This window comes from Gracilinanus agilis, chromosome 2 (genome assembly GCF_016433145.1).
Source record: "Gracilinanus agilis isolate LMUSP501 chromosome 2, AgileGrace, whole genome shotgun sequence".
Classification (NCBI taxonomy): Eukaryota; Metazoa; Chordata; class Mammalia; order Didelphimorphia; family Didelphidae; genus Gracilinanus; species Gracilinanus agilis.
The window spans coordinates 451160348-451171292 of NC_058131.1; positions in this window are offsets into that span (position 1 = coordinate 451160348).

The window sequence follows — 10945 nt, forward strand, 5'->3', positions numbered from 1 at the left end:
TGGAGACTTTTTTGCCAGCTAAATCCACTGTAAAACAAAAGCCTTTTAAAACAAAGACCAATATTTGTTCAGAAAGACTAAAGACTGTAGCACCTTTCTTAGCTAATTCTCCCAATTCACACTAGACTAGCAGATTAGATTCCAAAGAAAGCAATGAATTTACTACTTTCAGGATTCTAAGAGTAATCTTGAGGGTATAGGATTTCTGTTACTCTTACTCATATCCATCCAGTGTGCTTTGCAATACTAATCAACCAACTGACATCAATTAGTGTTTTCAAGAACATATTTAATGGGAAGGTATAGAAAAGAAAGACATTACAAAATATCTCCAAATCCAGAGGGAACTCCCCACCCTGAACAATCCCTGAAGAAAGCTTAAAGCATAAAGATGTTAAGTACACAGGTAGGAAACAAGTTGAGTCCAGAGGTATCTCACAACTAATGGCCTTTGGAGTCTTCTTCTCCTCTTTGAGTTTCCATCAGATTTGCTTTTGAGCATTATGTCAGTGATTGATGAGTCAGTCATCATACTCAGTACTGCTGGCTCCCTGCTAGCAAGGTATTTAGGCTGAGAAATAAATCTACTGCAGCACAGGGTCAAGCAGGTTGCTCAGCTGCTATGCTTGATTATTAACAGACTTGGCTACCACTGATGATGAGGTGATATGACTCTGGTTGCTGGTAAGATCTCTGTCATGGCTCTCTGAACTCTTAGTTGTCTGGGAAATTCACTTCTAAGAATACTAATTCACCTAAGACAAAGTAAGAATAAACACAAACTGGGGGAGAGAAGGGTGGAAACTTATATTCAAGGACATGTGGAAAGACTGGGCAGCATCCACTGCTACTGACTCTCCCCACCCAGTAGCTCACAACAGTTTTGAGCCAGTTCCCTAGTCACTAGGCTTCACATGTTTAATGGAAATAGGGAATATTGTGTATGCTCTATATAACAAGGAAAGATAAATCCAAGCATGCTTTAAAGAATGGGCCTTCTCTGGCCAATCCCATTAATAGTTGCACTGAATTACAAAATATTCAAGAATTTAATCCCTTAGACTATTACAGATTTTTTTTTTAAACCCTTGTACTTCGGTGTATTGTCTCATAGGTGGAAGAGTGGTAAGGGTGGGCAATGGGGGTCAAGTGACTTGCCCAGGGTCACACAGCTGGGAAGTGGCTGAGGCCGGGTTTGAACCTAGGACCTCCTGTCTCTAGGCCTGACTCTCACTCCACTGAGCTACCCAGCTGCCCCCAATTACAGATTTTTTTAAGGTCTTTCTTCTGTTTTGTTGGGTTGAAGAAGGAAGAAAGGAGGGGAATAGAAGGTAGCCGGGGTAGCCCCCAGCCCCAGTGAGAAATTGACCTGAGCCCTTCGGAGGGTAGGCTAGGATCTTGAGGTAGAAAAAAGTTAGGCTAGTCTCTGGAGGTATTTAACTGGGTTTTATTTAGGTAGTAAAGAAAGGTTAGGGAAAGCTAGGGAAATTAGGCTCTCCAAAAGCACTTCTCAATCCTCAGGGAAAAAGCGCTCCTGGGGGGAAGGGGTGGGGAAGGTGTCAAACCGACCCCCACCTTCTTCTTATCTACTTTCTCAGACACCTCCCACAAAGGACGTGGGTGGTGTCTATTGTGGGAGGTGTCTAAGGAAGCAGAGGTAGAGAGTCCTGGGAGATGTAGTCTCCCAGGACTTCAGAGCTATTCCAAACCGCACAGTACTGAACATTTAATTTTGGAGATTTTAACAAGGAAAGGGTGTGTTCCACTCAAGACTTCATTGGCCCCTTGTAAAGGCTTTTTTAGGTTTGAGTGGATCATTTAGAACCTTGTAAAGAATTTAAAGTTTTGTAGGATAATTTGGATCAAGCAAAGGATGTGAAGCTTTGAGTGATTATTTGCCTATGAAAATGCCAGGAAATAACTGAGCAGTACTAATATGCCCCCAGGCATAAACTACTGAAAGGTTCTTTAGCCCTTTACCTTTTTCCTCATTTCTTCATTTGCATGGGACCAATAGGAGACACAAATTGTTTTTGCATTGCAGATTCTATGTTACTTAAAGAATTCTGAAAGTAATCCACATTTCAAAAAAAAAATTGGGGAAAATTCCTTACATAAATCAGCTGATGCAGGGAACATAAACTGGTGATAGGAAGCTGAGAAGCAACTCCATCATCTCAGTTCCCACTTGTCTACAGACAGTGAGTGATACTGTGCCTCACCCTCTGTACAATAGTGATCTACATATTTTCACCATGGCTGACCACAAAAGCTCTTGAAGGGAAAAGCGAATCATCTCATAAGCATAAGCCAATGTACTTGGACATAAAAATTAAAATAATTTAAAAATATTAAGGAAGCCAAAACTGTCATCAATAGCATACCATGGAGAAAGATGCTATCCACATAAAGGAGCACACAAAATAGCAATATTTGCAATGAAGTCAACTTATCTGTCAAAACAAAGAGAAAGTACTATGCTGGAGATGAAGAAACTATTAACTGGATAGAAGCCAGACTCAGAAGACTATTCCTTCATGTTTGATGACAATTCAAGCTAAGGCAAAAAGCCTTTTTGAAGATTTTTTTTTTAAACCCTTATCTTAGAATTGATACTTACTATGTATTGGTTCCAAGGCAATAGAGTAGTTAAGGGCTAGGCCAGTGGTTCCCAAACTTTTTTGGCCTCCCGCCCCCTTTCCAGAAAAAATATTACTTAGCCCCCTGGAAATTAATTTTTTTTTTAAATTTTAATAGCAATTAATAGGAAAGATAAATGTACATGTGGCCATCACCGCTTCCCTGGATCACTGCAGCACCCACCAGGGGGCGGTAGCGCCCACTTTGGTAATCATTGGGCTAGGCAATAAAGCTTAAGTGACTTGCCCAGAGTCACATACATAGGAAGTGTCTGAGGTCACATTTGAACCCAGAACCTCCCATTTCCAAGCCTGGTTCTCTATTATTTGAGTCACCTAGCTGCCCCCTCTCTTTGAAGACTTAAAAAGTAAAGTATCCTGAAGGAACACAAGTATTTAAAGCAAGAACTGGTTGGTTTGAACAATTTAAAAATTGGGCAAGATTTCATAACATATAAGTGTCAAGAGAGGCTGCTAATATACATACTAAAGCAACAAAGAAGCTCCCTGAGTTCCTTCAAAAAAATAATAAACAAAGGTTAATAAACAAATTTACCAGAGCAAATCTTTAATACAGATGAAATCTATATCTAAGTAGAAGAAAAATTGATAACATATTGAAGTGGTTTGCCATTTCCCTCTCCAGCTCATTTTATAGATAAGGATGAGACAAATAGGATTAAGTGACTTGCCCTGAGTCACACAGCAGGCCAAGTTTGAACTTGGGAAGATGAGTCTTTCTGACTTCAGATTCAGGGTTCTAACCACTGTACCACCTAGCTGCCTTAGGGGAAAACTACACTAGGGTATAAAACTTCAAAAAATTGAAGTACTTTTCTGTTTGGAGGGAATGCATCTGAGACTTGCAAATTAAAATCTGTTCTTGTGTACCACTCAGAAAAAACCCAGCACACTGAAAGGAATCAGGAAGGTAACACTACCTGTGCATCTTTTTGCTAACTCTTAGGCCTGGATAACCCTTATTATTATCTTTGAACAATGGTTTATGCACTGCTCCATTCCTGAAGTGGTTGGCTGATTTTAATGAAAATGTAAAAGTGGTTTAACACTACTTCGTTATTACAACCTATGGATCAAGGAATGATTGTGAATTTTAAGGCATTTTTACACTATAGTTGCCCAGGCAATTGCAACTTTGGATACACATAAGGACTTGAGAGATTTCTGGAAGCCCTATAACATTTGCAATCTGGAATATTGCTAAAGCATGGGAAGATGTAACAGAAACATATATGAAGAGAGTTTAGGGGAAGACAGTTCCCTCCTGATTTTCATGGATTTGACAAAGATGAAACATTAGAAACAGTGAGTTACAAGATTGTAAAATTAACCCAAGAATTAGAGGTAGAAGTGGATGAGAATGATGTGGAGGAGTTGATTGCATCTCTTGGAGAACTGTCAAATGAGGGATCTGATTGAGCTGCTAGCTACAAAGATTGCAGAAGAAGGGGAAGCTTCAGAACCCAAGGTCAAACCCAAAAGGCTCACAACAAAACAATTGACAGAAACATTTTGTCATTTGAGTGAATTTTTTTCTTGTTTTGAAAAGACGGATCCAAATTACATCAGGATTTTTTAAAGTTCAAAGACCAAGGATAATATTACTTGTCAGATATATGAGGTGGAGGAAAAGAGCCACTGCCCAAACATCTCTCTATAGCTTCATAAAAATGTATGCAGCCACTCACCAGTGATAAGGCTAGGTGCAGTGGGGATGGCATAACATATTGCACACCTATGTTAAATTTATTATATAGTACTATGCATATTTTACCATTAACTTTACCTTTTATCTCATAATGCTATTTATTATCATGGTACAGTATCTAATATGTTTGCATTTTGTGTGAAGCAGCTAGGCTCAGTAGATAGAGCACTGAGTCTGGAGTTAGGAAATTGTATATGTTCAGTCACGTCCAACTCATTGTGACCCCATTTGGGATTTTCTTGGCAAAGATACTAAAGTAGTCTGCCATTTTCTTCTCTAGCTCATAATTATAAATGAAACAAATAGGGGTGTGACTTGCCCAGGATCACATAGCTAGTAAGTGTCTGAGGCTAAATTTGAACTTAAAAAAACTAATCTTCCTGATTTCAAACCTAGCACACTATCCATCCAGCCATCTAGCTGCCCCAGAGTCAGGAAGGTCAAAGTCCAAAGTTGGCCTCAGATACTAACTGTGTAATCCTGGGCAAATCACTTACCCTCTGTTTACCTTGGAGGCAACAAACAGCAGCAACAACAGCAGTAGTAGTAACAGCAACAACAACAAATTATTTTGTATATGCCTTTATTAGGTAGGTGAAATGAAATGAGTAGGTAGGGGCAAATTTGCATTATGTAAAAAATTGATTTACCTAGAGGTCTGCAGAATGATCAACTTAAAGAGAGAACTCTCTGTATTTAGAGTTTTTTAAAAAAACTAGGGAACCCTGAACCTTATAATCTACTGGGTAGATGGCCATTGCTTGGTTATGACTTAGCTTATAGAGCTTTAAGAAATGCACTGAATGGTCACATTAAATTCATATGAGGAAGAGGTAAATCTCAAGTGCACTAGTTTGCCAGGAATACCCTGCTTTCCCATCTCCTACCTGGGTAATAGCAGATCAGATCCAAGGCCCCAGGGAAGAAGAACTGGGAAATCCTCTGTAAGTTCTAAGGAAAAGTTACATGTTCTTTCTGAAAGACCACAGCAGTACCTAAATATGGACTGTTGTCAAGTGTGGAGGTAGAGAAGGGGATTCTGAGAAAAGGCTCATGGAACTGACAAGGTGGGATTTTTAGCCAGGATTTTAAAGAAGCCAGGAGACAGAAATGAGAAGAAAGAAAATTCTAGGCATGGGGGACAGCTAGTGAAAATGAATGAATCTAGGAGATGTAGTTTCTTGTGAAAGCAAAGCCAAGTTGGTCTATGTCACTGTATCCTAGAATGTGTGGAGGGGAGAGAAGTCTAATATGCCTGGAAAGGTAAGAAGGGGCCAGGTTATAAAAAGCTTTAACGGTCTAAAGTATTTTATATTTGATACTGGAGCTTAACAGGGAACCAATGTAGTTTATTGAATAGAAAAATGACATGGTCAAATCTACACTTTAAAGAAGACGGACTTGGGTTGAAAAGAGGCAAGGAGATCAAGAAGAAAACAGTTGTAATAGTCTGAATGTGAAGTGATAAGGACCTGAACCAGGGTGGTGGCACTGTCAGAGAGAAGGGGATATATACAAAATATGTTACAAAGGTAGAATCAACAGTAAAGGGTCTCAGTTATAATGAATCATGAAGATATCAAAGATGTATTCAAAAACTAATGAGCAAAGTGTTCAAGAACCAAATGCTAGAACTTTTTGTAGAGGCTGGAGCCCTACAAACAGGACTTGGCAAAAGACAGTGAGGAAATGAGTATATCATATGTTTCCTACATTATTAGTTTTGATATGTAATAACCTCTCTTTAGGACCATGGAGAAAGAAGGACTTTGGCAAGAAGTTGTCATAACTTCAATCATTTCCTCATTCCCAGCTTGCCTCATTCCCATTAGAGACTCTAGGAAAGTACCTCTTTGGATGAAATCTGGAACTTTCTTGCTTGAACTGAGTTATCTTGCTCCCAGTGAGAGAGCTTCTTCAATCTGTATTAGCTAATATATATTTTCATATGTATACTTTCCCTGGTTTCTGTTTTCTATCAACTTGAATAATGGATTTATTTGCTATGTGTATTCCTTGTGGAAGGGGTCTTGGATATACAACCTGGAGTCAGCAGCGCTTTTTGTGTTGGCAAAGAATTGGAAAGGATATCCATCATTTGGGAAATGGCTAAACAAACTGTGGCATATAACTTCAGTGGAATACTAACTTCTGTGCTATAAGAAATGATGAGCAGGATGATTTCAGAAAAAAACTGTCCAAACCTACATGAACTGGTGTAAAGTGAAATAAGCAGAACCAGAGCATTATACACAGTAACAACAATGCTGTACAATTATCAACTATGAAAGACTTAGCTATTCTCGTGATTTTTAGCTCTTCTCAATGATTGAGGACTTATAAAGGCCTTAGGACAAAGAATGCTATCCACCTCCAGAGAAAGAACTGTTGGAGTCTGAATGCAAATCAAAGCATACCATTTTCCACTTTATTTTATTTGTGTTTTGGCTTTATATAAGTATCCTCTCACAACAATGACCAATGTGTTTTTCATGATCATAGACATACAACCCAGATCAAATAGCTTACCATTTAAGGGAGTGGGGAGGGAAAGGAGGGGGACAATTTGGATCTTAAAATTTCAAAAAATGGATGTTGAAAATTGTTATTACATGTAATTGGGAAAATAAAAAATTAAATTGGGGTCCTTTCCCCTGTAACATAAAAAATTTATCCAATCTGCAATTTAAAAAACCAGGGGCAGAGCTCCAGAACAATAGTTATTTATTAAAGGAACTTGGCCATCTTCAACAAATAGGATCCCAGACCTTCTGAGACCCCTCTATGTTTCATACTACAAATTTTATAACCCTTAAGTCCTAGACAGTTCAGATGGTGTAACACAAAATACAAAATCTCACGGATGGTCGTAGAGTCAAAGGGCCAATAAATCTCTGGGTAAAGGGTTGGGAGATCTCTACCTGATTACTAGGCTTTCAGCTGTTCTTCCAGTGTTAAGTATGCATCAGACAGGATCCCATCCAAGTGTTGGGAAAGGACTCCTTAAATAACTAGGGGACTTCTCATAGGGACTTTCTACCCCATTAGAACATCTCTGTCACAGAGTACTCAGATGGCTCAGGGAGATAGAGTTCTGGAACTTGTTCTTGCCCATGCAAGGTCTCCCACCAGGCCATATGAGTGGAAGTCCTCTAGTTAGGTATTTTTATAATCAGGCAAATATATATTCTAATAAGTTTAAAATAGAATTTAATAACGTATCTCTAAGTTTTAAGCCTTTAAAAGGAATCTTTTGAACTTAATTATTCCTAATTATACTATATAATAGGATTAGATGATTATCCTTAACTGACCAGAGAGAGGATAAGGTAAGATAATCAACCTGACAAACTAAATAATTCGCTTAGGTCCCTGGTTTAACCCAAGCAGATCTAACTAGTCCTTAATTGGAAAAAGGACAAGCCTTGAGCCAAGAGCCGAGGTCCAAAGGCCCCGGAGGTGAATAAAGCAAAAGCGTCAGTCACAGAGTCTCTTTTGAAAGGGAAGTTCCTTAAGGGAAGTTCAGGAAAATTTAAGTCTTTATACTCACCACGTGGAATTCCAAGATCTCAGGGTCCCAGGTCCAGGGCTCCTCCACGTCCAAGCAAGAACCAGAAGAAGAGCTGAGCTCATTCAACTCTCTTTTTAAAGGGGCCTATTTTGCATCACTTCCTGTGTCTTCCTCTTAGTTTACATGTCCAATCACAACAGACGCTTTTCTTAGGCTGCCTAGGAGGCAGTCAGTAAATTCTGATTTGTCCCTCACTCTAGCACACGTAGGTTATAGACCTCCCAACTTGTGAGTTAAGTAGAGATGTTTTCACCTTTGGTGATTAAATCTAAAGTTGGGCAGGGTAGATTTAATCTCATCACACAATGGATCTTTGTAGTTTGGTAGGAGCTCAAGCTCATGTTACACTGAAATAATGAATAATAATAGCCATAATAATAGTATAATTGATAGCACCTGCTATGCTGTCAGTCACTGTGTTAAATACTCTACAAATAGTATCTCATTTGATCTTCACAACAACCCTGTAAGACAAATACTATTGACCCCGATTTATAATTGAGGAAAACAAGACAAAGAGGAATTGAGTGACTGACTTGCCCAATGTCACACAGCAAGTAAAGTGTCTGAGTCTTGAATTCATGTCTTCCTGACTCCAGAGCTAGCATTCTATAATAATAGTTAATATTTAAATAGTGCTTATCATGTGCCAGGCACTGTGCTAAATGCTTTACAAATATTATCTTATTTGATCCTCACAACAACTCTGGGAGGTAGGTGCTATTATTATCCCCAATTTACAGATGAGGAAACCGAGGCAACTAGATTGCCTGGGCCACACAACTATTTAGTGTCTGAGGTTGGATTAGAACTCAGGTCTTCCTAACTCCAGTGTTGGTGCCCTATCTGTCCCAGGCTTTTAAGAAAGACCCAGGCTTTTCTATATTACATCTTTAGATCTATAAGCTGTTTATGTTAAATGACTCATTGGGGAGATTAGTCTCCCAAAGAATCACAGGGGGATTATGAAGAGTAAATCAAACTTTCTTTGTCTATAAATCAGCAATTTTTAAATTAATCAATCAAAAACTTAAGCAACCCTTCTTAACACTAAGTAAGAGAGTTCACAAGTCACTTGCTAATGTGGGTGACAACTCCAGAGGTCACTCCCTGACTCCTGGACAGTGCTAGACTAATTGAAAGACTGCAATTGGTTCCCGTAAAGTAGATGAAGAGACAGGAAGGGATGTGGAAAAAGGACTATAAAAAGTCCTGAACTTCCTGTCCAAGGATCTTCTCCTTTGTACTATTTCTGAGACTTCGCCTTGTTCTTTGGAGGACAACTTTGGAGACCCTGCATCGGTGAGCTGGGTGAGTAGCGGGCCTTCCTTTCCTGGCTTCTGAAGAGACTGGTTCCAGAGAGCCCTTCCTTTCCTGGAAGAGACTGTGTTGGTGGAACCCTTGCTGAAGATACCTCCTGGTCCTTTGGATGAAGATTATTGAGCCCTGCTAGGGCTGAGCCCCACACCAGAGCAACACTTAGGGTGACAGGCTAGATAATTCTCTACCTTTTTACATTTTCCCACTTTCACTCTTTCCACCTCTTTGTAAATGAAGCTACTAAAAGTCATTTTGACTTGAGTTATAATATCTTTAAATCAGTGACCATAATATTACTTTAAATTTCTCATATTTAGCATTAAAAAAACCTAAATTTTATATTCTTACAACCAAAATGACATCACTAGGTGATGTCTTTTGACTAGAGCAGTGATTCCCAAAGCAGGCGCTACCGCCCCCTGGTGGGTGCTGCAGCAATCCAGGGAGGCAGTGATGGCCACAAGTGCATTTATCTTTCCTATTAAATGCTATTAAAATTTTTAAATAATTAATTTCCAGGGGGCTAAGTAATATTTTTCCTGGAAAGGGTGATAGGCAAAAAAAGTTTGGGAATCACTGAACTAGAGCATAAATTGTATTTAAATGAGGCAGAGTTGCATAACGTCATCAGCCTCACTCTCTCTTCCAAAGTCATTAAAGTTCAGTGGAAAGACAAAAGTCAAGACAACTAGAGTTGCCTCTAGCTCTAAACTCTTCACAACTTTAGCTCCTGCTCCTTTGAAATAAATAATTTTCATCTGCCCCCTCCTGAGGGAAGCTGTCATATACCTGGGGTCAAAATCCCCCCAATTCACTGATGGGTCTGAGACCTATTGGTTACACTTGTCCACGTGGAATCTAGAGACCCAAAACTTGTGGCTTAGTGAGATCTGATGAACCCCAAGTTTTAGAAATAACTTGTAGGTTGGAGACCCCCAAAGCCTGTGCTTGTTCCCTGTTCCCGTAGTGAGAATCCACCCTGAAAGGAATCTCAGGCTAGCAGTTGCAGACTGAATAATGGACCCTAGGGTAAATGCTAAATACCCTTTTCTCTTAGGTAGTCTTTCCCATAGTATCAGAGACCCTTTCCCAGGAAGGCACACCTGGGCAAGGACCATCCTTTAGTATCCATAGTGTAAGCAGCCCCTTCCCTTACACCCTAGCCTCTAGCTATGATTCCCTTCCCAAGCTTGATTGTAAATCCCATCCTTACCAGTACAATGTCAATCATCTTTCCCAGCCCCTGGATCTTCCCAAATGATATATATAAGTTCCCCAATTTCTTTTGTTCCTAGGAGTCGTCATCTAGCCCGGTGGCACTCCCAGGGTGTCAGGAACCAGAGCAAGCAGTGTTCAATTCTCAGACTCTGCATAGGGAGTGTGTCGGGCAGCTCTAAGTGGAGGCCTAATCAGCCCTTTTCCTTAAAGAGTGCCTTTTCTGATTATTTAATAGTTCTGTGTTTTTTCTAAGTCAACAGGGGAAATGAGGCCACGACTGAACTCACTCAATATTTTAGGCGGTACCCCCTTACTCTGAAGGGGGTAGAGTGGCCAGCCTCTGGCACCAAGCTTTTGCTTCCCTTCCTAGGAAAAAGGTGGACTGGGGAAGACTCAGAGGACTGCTCTTCGAGCCTCTGGGAGCCACCTCATGTGGACATGGGCATCCTGCTCCACACTTTCAAGTCA